Here is a 13,461-nt window from a genome sequence, read left to right as displayed (position 1 = left end):
GTCTAATCCTGCAACTCAATGACTAAAGATATTTCACTGTATTGACTTATACGGTGCTCTCAGTTCCTCCTAAATTAAAAAACAAATGAGGGTTCAGATATCCATGCCAATAAGAGGACAAATTGTAAGTTAAGAAAAACTGTAAGTCTCAAGTTTCCTAGCCCAAGAAGAAGGAAATAAAAAAGCCTCCAATCTTACAGAAACTGTGAAAAATCTTCCAGGCCTTAATCTTATGCTCCATTTCATTGCTTTAAATTCTGGATTGTGACGATTTGAAATCCCTTCATTTCTGAATATTCGACCAATCTCATAAACTTTTTCAAACCCTCCAACCTGTCATCCACAGAGATTTAATTTTAGTGCAAAAGATTAAAAATAATATGGAGAGAAAAGTAAATGACGATAGTCGTTTTTTTTTTATAATGGGAACCAAAAATGTGCATGCAAGTGAAAAAGTTTGGTAGAACAAACCATAAAGAAAAAAACAAAAATAAATTAGATGGATATGCAAATATGCATTGATCTTCAAGGACAAGATTATGAATGTCGACATTGAGAGTACTAAGTAGAAAACTACGCACTGTGCACATCTCTCTCTCGATAAATATATACATTTATACATGTATATATATATATTGTAAGAAATGAGAACTTTAATAAACTAATGAATGGGAATAGTTATATAAACAAATTAAAAAAAAAAAGTAAAATCTATAAAGAGGAGAAATTTGGTGTAGGCATAGAGACGGATAAGAATTTATCTGTATGTGTTCTCTTGTACAGATATAAGAGCTCAAGAATTATCATTAAAAGACAAATGAATTTCTTATAAATACTATCAGCCTTGAGAAATCGACATTGGAAACAGTGAATGTTTTATAAAATCTTTACATAGAAAAAACTTGCTTAGAAAAACAATACTGCCATGGAAGTGATAAAATCTGACATATACACACAAACTAATGAATAAAAATTAGAAAGCAGCTTCGGGAAAATGACCAAGTTAAACTGGAGAAATTACACCTTGGAAATACCAAAGGGCGGTTGAAGAGATTATGCATGTTAGTATAGCACTCGAAAGAAAATGAATATACTTTAAATCCTCACCAGCATCCTCTTCAAGTGGAGCTCTATTTCTATCCTAAAATAAATATCCCTTCCTAGCGAATTATGGTAGGTAACAAATGGTCTTGCTTCTGCTCCATCAGCTGCTCCCTAGTTGATTAAGTCAATTAAAAACCAACCTTCAAATAGAAACAATACTAATGTATGTAAATTAAGGCACCAAAAAATTGTCATATACAGAAAAAGTAAAAACTATTCCTGGAAATGAATACAGTTAATCAAAATTTATAAAATATGAACCAAAAGAATTCCCAGCTAAGCATTTCAACAGTTCAACCTCCAGTCATCTTTACAATAAACTAGACATTATCTTTTTTCAAAATTATAGAATAGGGTATTCTATAAGTTGTATCTTGGCCAAGAACAAAAGCTAAGCAATTGAACAAGCATCACCAGAAGTAATGGTAATCTTACATAAGAACTCAGCCAAACTATAAAGTCAAATTCCATTATAGAAATGCTAAATCTTGATATGAACCATATGACCATAAAACGGTTAGAAAATCCACAAACCTGTAGAACTGGAGTTTCAACTTCGAGAAATCCAAAAGATTCCACTGTCTTGCATAACTCTGATACAATCTAATCCACTAAAAAGAAAAAATAGCAAAACATCTTTAATGTATAAACAACAAGATGCCACAACCACTCTTTCTAGGGAATAATCTTGAATTTATATATGTATACTTTAAAATGCCCAAACTAGAAACAACTTGGTATACCATCCTTCTTTTGCTCAAGTTTTCAACAACTCCATAATTGCTAAATACATTCAACCACCGTAAGCACTCTAATATTTAGAGCAAATTTGTTCAAAAGAAAGATAAAATATCCATAAATTGCATAAATAAATTATCTCCTTAAGTGTTAATGCTGTTAAGGAACTTAATATAGAAATTATAACCCTGTAACCTTTTTTTTAGAAAAAAAAATAAAATCCAATGAATCGTGCTTCAACTCAGGAAAGGTCATTTAATGCTATTTTTGTCTATTCAAATACTTCATCAGAAGCGAAGTACACTTGAAGCAATCATGTAAGATAGTTCTAAGGTCCTCAAGTTAATAAAAATACTATTTCTAGAAAGAACATATACTTTAAATAACTAAAAGGTCTTTAATTACTCCTCAGCCTAACTTACCTTTGCTCTCTTCTGAAATACATCAGCTACTTCAGGATTGGAAATCATATCAATGTACCTTTAAAAGAAAAGTAAAGTTCAGTTATAACCAAGTATACCCCAAAAAATATATATTTTATTTAAAAAGCCATTTAGACAAGTCTTTTGCAAGAACCACTGCAACGAATTGTGGGCTATCATCATCCAGTAGAAAACAATTTGTTATTTCCCATAAGAGACACTCTCACTCAAACTGTGAAAAAGAAATAGAAAACTCAACTTACCGTTGCCGGTAACGCTTATCCACATGAGTTAGACCATGATATTTGTCTGGCAAGGGCAGTAGAGATTTTGTAAGAATTGCAAAAGAGTTCACATAGACAGAAAGCTCCCCTAAAGAAACAAAGAAATAAGTTCAATTAGTTTCTCACCCCAAAGGGAAATCACAAAAAAAGTAAGAAGCCAATCAAAGCCAATGGCATTTTTTTATAAATGGCATTGGTTTATCTAAATAGCTTCCAATACAAATAGGGTAAGAATAGCTTCACCCAGAAGTACCTATAAATTCAACAATCAGCACCTAATCGCAAATAGGTGCAAAAGATAAATTTTTTTAGTACTTGCCTTTCTCATTTCGCTTAATTGAGCCACTTGCACCAAGTATGTCGCCAATATCAACAAGATTCTTAAGCTCGTCAAACTGGTCACTTAAAAATCTCACCTTTTCACAATAAAGTTGTTTCAAACATTGAACAACTTGAGTGAGGATTCTTCCATACTAAATGTGAGCAAAGATTTATAGAAATTTTCTGAAGAAACCATCCCTACCCGCCAAAATTTACAAACTTTGGAAAACACCCCATTTTAAAAAAAAAAAAAGGTAACTAACTTATATATTTTAGATCAAGCATCCCATAAAATAGACATGCTTTTAAGAACTAAACCACCTACTCACATCTTATTATTATATTTTTTCTTTATTATAAGTATCCATCTAACAAAGAGATGGCAAGATCATTGTAAGGACAGAAAGCTGAGGTGGGGATACCTGAATTGTCCCAGAATCATCTCTTAGAGTGAGAAATGCAAGCTTTCCAAATGCTCGACGAGCCACAATTCTTCCGGCTATTGATACATTGTCTTGCTCACCATTCATTTCTTCGCCATTTTCTAAATTTTTATAAGTCTCTTGCAGCTGATTAGCAGAGTGGGTCCTGTCCCACTTATATGCATACGGTTCCAGCCCTTTGCTTCTCAATTCTTCTATCTACACAAAACGCAATCCACGCAGACCTATGTTTATTGAGCAGTATTGAAATAACAATGTCCCTCTAACACATATTTCGCCGAACAGTTTATGGGCATTACTTAATTGCCTCAAACAAGGATACGTAATCAACGTCTAATTTCAAAACCTAGAGTTGGGAGTTAATCATCTTCACAATTTTCTCAAAAAAAAAAATACATATACATATATATATAATAATCAATTATCATAGAAATACCTCAATCAAAACTTTGGAGAAACCAATTCAAAGAAGAATGATAAAGAACAGACCTTCTGCAAGCGAATAGCTCGAACTGACTCTGGTGTCGTGTGAGGGCTTGGGTCCGCGTGGTCGAAGCTTCGACGGCTTCTGAAGATCCCTAGCCGGCGCGTGTAAGGGAAGGTAGCAGTCGGTCTCCACAAAGACAAAGGTGAGAGAGAAAGAGTGAAGGAGAGAGGTCTGGTGGGAGAAAGAGATCCGAGAGAGAGGAGAGAGAATGGTGAGGAAAAAGGAGAAGGAATTGAACGAAATGAATTGGCCCCAAATGAAATGAAAAAAAAGAAAAAAAAAAAGCTAAGTGTAAGTGGCTGGATGCTTTTATTATTATCGCCCTATTTTCATAAAGTGGCCCATACTTTAGCATAATACTTTTTTATTAGTATTATATTCATGTGTTATGGAAATGGGTATTTGGTGTAGTGGTTATCACGTGCCCTTCCCTTGATGAATTACACCACCTCCAAGACACTCTCCATCAACACTTCAAGCTCAAGGCACTTATCACACTAAAATATTTTTTGGGATTTGAGATTGCTCAGTCTCAAGCTAGTCTCTTCCTCTCTCAACGCCAATACACTCTCCAACTCTTTGAAGATACTGGCTATCTCAGAAGTAAACCTACTAAGAAACCAATGGATCCTAGACTCAAGCTCAACACAGAGGACGATGAACCTCTATCTGATCATTCCCAATACAGATGACTCATTGGCCGCCTTCTTTATCTAACTTTGTCCAGACCAGATATCACCTATTTTCTCCACTGTTTAAGTCGGTTTATGGCATGTCCATGCACAACTCATTTGCAAGTTGTTAACCACTTGTTGCGTTACCTCAAAGAGCATCCAAGACAGGGTCTTCTCTATTCCAAGACCCTTTCTCTTCACTTACACACATTATCTGATTCTGACTGAGCTTCTTGTCCAATGACACGACGTTCTACTAAAGGCTTTTGCATATTTTTAGGAGACTGCCTTTATAATGTCCCAAATTTGCTAATAAGGCTTAGTGCCTTGATTAACATGCCGGGAGGGCAATAGTTGACTTATTTGTGTTATTACGTGAATTAAATGATGATTATATGTTTAGATATGCATGTTTAGGTGAATTAAATATGCATATGAGCCCATTTTGGTTAATAGGGGCATATTTGTAATTTTGGCCCGTTGTGGGCATAAATGTAAATTATATGTGTTGTGCTTGAGACCACGATATTGTGGAGATTTATTTGTGATGTGTGATCCGAGACAATTCTAGGGAGCGAAATAGTCGCAACGAGGTTGAATACTCGGCTCAGGGTAAGCCTAGGGGTATTTTGGGAATGTAGTGCGTGTTCGAGGTTACCAGGTAACAGGTAGTCATTTAGCGGTTATTTGGGTATGTCGAGATTAATTTGGGGTCTATAGGAATACTCGAGGAATTAGCGGGATGTGACAAATGATGTGTTTGCCCTTGGTGGTATTAAAGGGCTAGGCATTTATCTAGGGGCATGTTAGTCTTTTGGTGTTTAGGCTAGACTTAGCTAACCTAGAAACAACCAGAAGCCAGGGGTACCACTCTCAGCTGATCTCTCTCTCTCCCACATTCATCCTCTCTCTCTTGGTGCTTGGAGGAGTTTTGGGAACTTTGAAGGAATTTGCTCAGAAATTGAAGATTTGAGGCTGGGGACTTAGAGAAATCAAGGTAGGAGGAAGTCTGAGGCAGTTCAAGGTTACAATTTGTAGCTGGGGCAAGCTCTAACCTTGATTTAATTAAGTTTTGGAGCTGTTTTCTTAGTTTTTTGGGAGTTTTGAACTCAAGAGATTAAGTTGAGTTGTGATGAGGTTTTGATTAAGTTTTTCAGGTTTATGTACTGCTGTAGGTATAGTGAAAATGTTTTGGGACTCAATTCTATCCTTGGAGCATGTTTGGAACAATTTTTTAGAGTTTAGAAATAAGAAAATGTTGGGGAAAAACTAGGTTCACGGGGTTGCACCGCGGTGCTGTTCTTGAGTGTCGCGGCTTGCATGAACTCAGGAGATTTTGGGGGTTCGATGAATCACCTAAGCGCGCTGCGACGCGTGTCCAGGAAAAAATTCAAGCTAGGCTCTTTAACTTAGAGAGGACCGCGACTCTAATTGTTGGGGCACCATGGCACAAATAGAGGGTTATGGCCATTTATGGCTTTAAGCTCGGGAACCCAAATTTAAGGGCTCGGGAAGGATTCTACTACCTGATTTTGTAGAATTCAAGGTCCCGAAGGCTAGAATATTAATCTAAAGTTCTTAATTGATTAGGGCTTGATGGATTTCTATTTATTGATGCGTTGTGACTAGGTTTTACATCAAGACTCGGGTTTAGGGGATCGTGCTCAGGATCTCATTAATCAATCAATTCGGGATACAGGTAAGAAAACTATTTGTGCCTATAGAGCAAAGCATGGCCCGACTATCTGTGTTTAATGCTTTATGTGAATGCTTATGACTTGTTATACCATGTTTGTATGACTGTGAATGAACGGCGAAGGCCGGGAACAGCAAAGGCTGGGATTGGCATTAAGCATGTTGAATGCAGGCTGCTAGAGCGAGACCCTCTAAGGGTGTTGTACTCACCCGCTCGGTGAAGACCATGAATCCAGTGTCTAGTAAAGCACCTAGGTCGACATATGCCGCTATATTTTTAATTGATTACCTATTTAAGTTGTTTATTATTGGATTGAATTGTGATATGGTTTATATTGAGTTTTCTTACTAGGCCACGGCTCACGGGTGCTCTATGGTGCAAGTAAAGGCGAGCGTAAGATCGACCAACCATGAGTTGGAGAGCGTAGAGCAACGTGTACATGTTCGGCTTATCTGGCTACCACGACCGGGGATTGTTTTGTGGGATATGCTGTAAATAGTTGATTTTGTCCCTTAGGTCGACTGTATCTAAACTTTTGAATTGTAATACATTTTTAAACAGTATTTTGGGATCCCAATGTATAACTTTTATGACTTTAATGAATGTCCAAATCCTTTTTAATTAACATTCGTGAAATGAGTCTTTACTTTGATTTAATCACACCTTACAACCTAAAACATTGATTAGTGAGCTAATGACACATTTATAAATCACATGGTAATGACTCTAAGGTAATAGGGCGTCACAGCCTTGTCTCCTGGAGAACTAAGACACAGCCCACCATTTCCAAAAGTTCAGCAGAGGGTGAATACCATGCCTTAGCAGCCACGACCAGTGAACTTACATGGCTCTAGTACTTACTCAAAGATTTTCACATTCAATCCACTACACCGCTCTTCATCTACTGTGATAATCTTTCAGCCATTCATATCGCCAATAATCTCACCTTTCATGAGCGTACAAAGCATATCGAACTTGACTGCCACTACCTTCGTGACAAAATCAAAAACTCGACTAATACTTATTCCAGTTCGTAGCAGTCTACAGCTCGCTGATGCTTTCACCAAGGCCCTGCCTTCTACTACCTTAAATTCTCATGTTAGCAAGATGATTGTACATGATATATACAGTCCATCTTGAGGGGTGTATTAGGTTAGCTTAGTTTTATTTCTATTTTTCCCCTTTATTATTTTTCCCTGTTTTTTAGTTATTTTTCCTTATTAGTTTAGTTTGTTAAGCTCAGTTTAGGCTTGATATATATACCTGTTCCTCTTATTACTCTTCAAAAATTCATTCAAGTTGATTCCAATTCAATACATTTTCGCTGTTCAATCTTCTCTCAATTTCCGCAATAGTAATTTTCTCTGCAACGCATTCTTCTTCCCTGAAAATGCTCTGAATGTTGTAAAGACTGCCTTGTACCATTGTTGATTCATAGTGGAGTTTTGCTGGAGCTAGACAAACTTAGAGTCATATTTTGGCCTGACCCAGATAAAATTTCTGTTTCTTTTACTGTTTTCTTGCTTGTTTATTCTGGTGCTTTGTTGCTGCTATTTTGTTTTTCCATTGCTGTTTTGAATCTTGTTTGTTTGGCACAACTATTATAAAACACTAAATACCATTGTGGGGTTCATTTCTTTTTAATACAGAACGTGTGATTTTGATATGTCAAACACAAAGCCGGTAGAAGCTTCGGATAAAGCTAGGGTAGCCACCATGAAAAGGGCAGAAGAACTATTATCTGGGTTCGAAGATGATTATCCCACTTTCATTGAGTCAATGTTACCATCTAATGTCAGTGGTGGATACTGGCTGGTATATAATGCCATGTCTTGATTTTAGTTATTAGTGCATGAAAACAAAGATTTGGACGAACCAAGTTGTTTTGTTTAAAAAGTTAGATTGTGATTATAAACCACTAGAATTTGTGCATTGCTTGCTTACACTTATTTATATTCTGTTGTATTAAATGATTGGATTCGTATGATGTAGTTTTTCTTTTCTTTCTAACATGGCCTTCCAGTTGATTTTTGCAAGACAAACCTGAAAGATAAAATAGTGACTCTAATAGATAAGAAGGAATCGAGTATGAAACAGTCTACTTGGCCAAGAGGACAGCAATAAGTAGGGGTGAGCATCTAAACCGACAAACCGCGGTGACCGACCGCACCACACCATACTACACCGCAAACCGCGGTGTCAAAAGTGTAATGGTTCGGTATGGTTTGTATTTTAGCTAAACCGCGCGGTGCGGTGCGGTGCGCGGTTTGGCGGTGTGAAATTTTGGTTTGCACCGCACCGCACCGCATACTTAAAAATATATTAAAAAAAATAAACTTTACATATATATCATTTTTTATAGTTACCCAATATGGGAGACTTGTATATTTTTTTTGTGTTTCACTGAACTTAATTGATAATTTGTGATGTTGTTTAGAACTTATTAAGGATTTAGTATTTTTTTTTAAATTTAAATTTTGTTATGGCATATTTTTTAACACAAACCGTGGAAAACCGCCCAAACCACACCGCAAAAAATGGTTTGGTTTGGTCGGTTTGGTGCAACCAAATCACACCGCATGGTGTGTTCTAGTTACTAAACCGCACTTGTGGCGTGGTGTATTAAAAAGTGTTCAAACCGCCCAAACCACACCGTGCTCACCCCTAGCAATAAGTGGTGGCTGGAAAAAATTTGCGGTCGATCATAATTTGGTGGAGGGGATGCTTTGATATTTAGATTGGTACGGCCTTCTGTTTTTGAGGTGAGATAAAAACTACTTTATTTGATTCATTTAGTCATAGAATTGTGCATCAATATCGGTTCTTAATGATTTTATTTTAAAATAAAATATGCGAGAGTTAATATTAAAATAGACTAACCTTAATATGTGCCACATTAAGGGAGTTTGGGCACCATACAATTCCCCTTACCAATATTCTTTAGTCATACATGGAGTTACTGTCTTTTGCATTTCTTGGCTTAAAACTTGTAATAATAACCTGAGCATGACTGTTGATATTTACTCTTGGCTGTCCTGCCAATGCCATGCAGGTCTGCATTTTCAGGGTCAATAGTCCCCAGCAGTGGGGTTACGACTAGCTTTAACTCGTCAGACACAGAATCAGTTATTAATTAGGTAATTTAGAACGCGAATGACTTTTTTAATTTATTTGATATTTTAAAACAAGAGGAGTGGGAAATTTGATACTTGACCACTTCTATGAAGATTTGTGTTGTGTAGTCACTGTACGATGGGATGCTTTTTATAGGTAAAAGGAAAAATGAGTGAAGCTAGAACACACTTTTTTTATATGCACAATATACACACTGTTGCGTTTAATTTTTAAATAACACATGCTTTTCAAGGTAGAATCACAAATATATGAAATGTTTTGCAATAAAGATCTAGTTATAAGTACATTCGATAGAGCTTAGAACTTGTTTTGTATATATTGTTAGTGCAACATGATAATGAGCATAATAAATCATTAATAACTCATTTATCATCTTAACTTTAGTCTCATTAGAACTTGAAACGTATCAATCTAGTACATAGGAGAGATACCACCTTTTAACCACGGAGATGATGATTGACTCTTGCTCCTCAAGAAAATCTGTCAAGAGAAGAAAAAACAAAAGAAAATGGTGCAAGAGTGTCTATGGACACTACTCTTTTCCTTCTCTCTAAACATCCATGTATCACCATCTAACCACAAAGAAAATAGTGTGTCATTTTATGAGTCAAAATGGGCTTATTGGTCTAGATACCCAGTGAGAGACAATTAGTTGTCATGGTCCAATGGACTGATTAAAGACGTTTTAGAGTGTGTCCATGAGTCCCGAGCATGTTAGTATGTTATGTCTATCCCATTATGGCACGATAGTAATATTATACAATATCGATTATGCAGTCATCCTTATATACTAATAATAACACTACATGAGCAACACTTAATTATTCTCATCCATATAAAATATTCTTACATATATAACACACATGAGACCCCATTAGTTGGCACTATGACATGATATTTGGACAAAGTTAAAGAAAAGGTTGTTTATAAACGTAATGAACATAAAAGTAAAGAAAACAATTATCATTATATAGACAAATTAAGTGGTTTACTTTTCATGTAAAAGAGAATAAAAGAGTAGAAAAAAAAAATTGAAGCACCAAATCACGAATTGGATAGAAAAATCCTAGTAACTATCTTCAATGACCTTTCTTTTGCTGCAGGTAAATGAAAAATTCAGTAGCTTATCCGTTGTGACTTATCCATGTGGACATGAAGCTTATCAGTTCAAAAAAGTGACTTTTCTTTTGCCTTTTATATTTATTTTGAGAACATCCTTGTATAAGAGGAACACATACACTCTCTCATGAGTAAATTTATGTGTGTGAATTTCAAGTAGATCCAATCTACAATATGAAATATATAGATCTTAGTTTTCTACTTCTTTCCTTTTTTAGTCAAGAAAATGAAAAAAAAAAAAAACCTTGTTAAATAATTTAGTAACAGTGTATTCTTTTGACAGTTTTTTTTACCAATTCATGTCGTTTTTCAATGATCGCTAAAGTAATCGTTGTTTTTCAGTAATCGTTAAAGTTATTGTCGTCTTTATTCTATGCTTAAAGTTATCGTTTTTCTTTTATAAAAAAAAAAGTTGTATCATTTATTATTTTTTCTTTGAGTTTTTTTCACTTGCAATTCTCATTCTCTACATTTTGTAACACTTAGGTCCTGAAAGTTGATTTTGTATCAGATAGGTCCTAATTTTTTTCAAATCGTATCATTTAGATCCCTAAATGTTATTTATTTTTTTTTCTTTCAAAATAAATAAATAAAATATAAAAAATGGTGAATCAATCTTAAAAAAAATAGACAACTTAATTTATGACAATAACATACATGACATTGAAAAAATATTTTCATGACATTTTAAAAAATATTTAATAGTTTTATAAATTAAATTAATTTTTCATTAAAAAAATTATTATCTATAAATTTTTAATATTAATAACTGAACTATCACGAGATTATCAATATTTATAATATACATATTTATTTTTTATTTTGTAAATTTTTTCTATAATAAAACTTATAACTAATCATATATATATATATGCATAAATAAATGTTTATACACTATTATTAAGTTTTAAAAAAATGTATAAAATAAAAAAGCATAAACATAATAAAAATTGATAATATCAAGATAATCGAGATAATATATATATTAATATTAATATTAATTATAAAACAACAATGTAGGTAAGAATATTTTTTTTAATAAAACATTAATTTAATTTATAAAAATATTAAATATTTTTAAAAATGCCATGAAAATATTTTTTTTTCTCTTGTCATGTTTGATATTGTCAAAAATTAAATGTCTAAATATTTTAAGAATTATTCATCATTTATTTTGTATTTTTTATGTATTTTCAAAGAAAAAAGAAACAAAAATAGCATTTAGGAACCTAATGATATGATTTGAAAATGTTGAGGACCTAACTCATACAAAATCAAATTAATGTATTTTTCTTTCCATTTAATGTCCTTTTTTTTTACGCTAGTTCTTTTATTGTTGTGTCGTTTTATTTCCTACTTTTTATTTTAAATTATGTGGGTTAATGTTGTTTTTGTGTCTGCTTTTTTGAGAGTTTTCTTTTTTGTCAATATTATTATTATTATTATTGTTAATAGAACGTTTTTATAAATATAAATATATTTTCGTCGCACTATTTTTTAAATAAACTCCTTATTAACTAAAAGGACACTCTTTTCCCTACAAAAAAAATAAAAGCACTCTTTTTACTATTATAAAAATTAAAATACATTCTATTTTGGTTCATTTGCACGAAGCTAATTAGCATTTATTGTTTATCTTGAAGATATTAGCATTTATCGCTAATCTCTTAAATTTAGTAGTTACCTGATTTTGAAATATTTGTAAATCTCTTAAATTTAATTAGTAGTTATCAGATTTTGAAATATGTGTAAAATTTGTATTTAGTATTCTGCTCCCTATTTCACTACAAATTACTTGACTGTAATTACTATTCCAGTTCAGTTCTAGGGAGAAGAGAAGATGCGTTTTAGAATGGTGATCAACGCCTTTCTGAGGTGCAAGAAAGGGAAATATTTTACTGGGTCATTTTTTTAGTTATTGATCAGTTCTGTTAGTTATGCATGCAGTTACATCTTAACTACTGATTAATTCTCATGTGCTCTTTCTTTAGGACAACGTCTTTGTCAATGTTGTTGCATCAATCCAATATCGTGCCCTTGCGGACAAAGCAAGCTATGCATTCTACAAGCTTAGTGTTGAAGTGTAAAATAATAGATAGGGTTAAAAAGGGAATTGTGCAATAATGAGAATGCCTATGATACATAGCTTTTATTACAAGAATGCCACGAAGGAAGCTTACAGAAACAAACAAGCTTTGGCAGATAACACATGTGGCATTTTAACCTTCTCTTGCAAGCTACGTGTTGCATTCTAGCATTTTCTTACAAATTACATTTTAGCTTTTCTAGCAAGCAGTCCTGACCTATAAAATGACGGCCAACAGAAGCAACAAAGGACAGAAAGGAAGGAAGATAAGATCCACACCTATCATTAGCGTGCCTCTCCATAAACTAGCTCTTCTTAGCCTAAGCCAACTTTTCTCAAACATACTAGGTTGATCATCATAACCTACATCACGCCTTCTCATCCTAACATATATAGATATATCTCCAACCTTGCACAAGCCTAACTACAAACAAACTTTATTACAGATATATTTTCAATCCTGCATAATCTAGCTACCATAAAATTATATATAGATATATTTCCAACCTTGCATAACCTAGCTTACTATAAGTGTAACGACCCAAATTTACTAATAAGGCTTGGGGCCTTGATTAGTGTGTCTGGAGGGCAATAATTGTTATACTGTATTAATCTATGTGAATTTAATGAATATGTGGATAGAATGCAAGTTTACGTGATTAAATATGCATGTGGGCCCCATTTGGTTGTCGGGGGGCATAACTGTATATAAATGTGATAAATTGTTGATACCACATTATTATGTGGATATATTTGTGATTTGTGAATCGAGACGATCCTAGTGAGAGAGCTAGCGAAAAAGTCACAGCGGGGATTTATACTTGGCTTGGGGCGAGCCTGGGGGTATAAATAGGAATTTAGAGAATATATTGGGATCTACTTTGATATTGGAGAATATAATTGGTGATTAGCTAAGTGTCGAGAGGTAAGCGGTAAATATTAGAGATACTTG

At 34.0% G+C, this 13,461-nt stretch overlaps 1 long non-coding RNA gene across 1 annotated transcript; it reads right to left on the bottom strand.

Annotated features, from left to right (window-relative positions):
* Positions 1 to 1,152: 1,152 nt before the first annotated feature.
* Positions 1,153 to 3,834, bottom strand: LOC133804456 (uncharacterized). Its single transcript, XR_009878486.1, has 6 exons — positions 3,802 to 3,834; positions 3,292 to 3,510; positions 2,528 to 2,636; positions 2,265 to 2,322; positions 1,639 to 1,707; positions 1,153 to 1,215 (listed from the first exon to the last, which is right to left on the bottom strand). It is a non-coding gene; the product is annotated as an uncharacterized LOC133804456 (long non-coding RNA).
* Between the last annotated feature and the right edge of the window lie 9,627 nt (positions 3,835 to 13,461).

Source organism: Humulus lupulus, chromosome X (assembly GCF_963169125.1).
Source record: "Humulus lupulus chromosome X, drHumLupu1.1, whole genome shotgun sequence".
Lineage (NCBI taxonomy): Eukaryota > Viridiplantae > Streptophyta > Magnoliopsida > Rosales > Cannabaceae > Humulus > Humulus lupulus.
The sequence above is the reverse complement of the archived record's forward strand: the minus strand, read 5'-3'. Positions and strand labels throughout refer to the sequence as shown.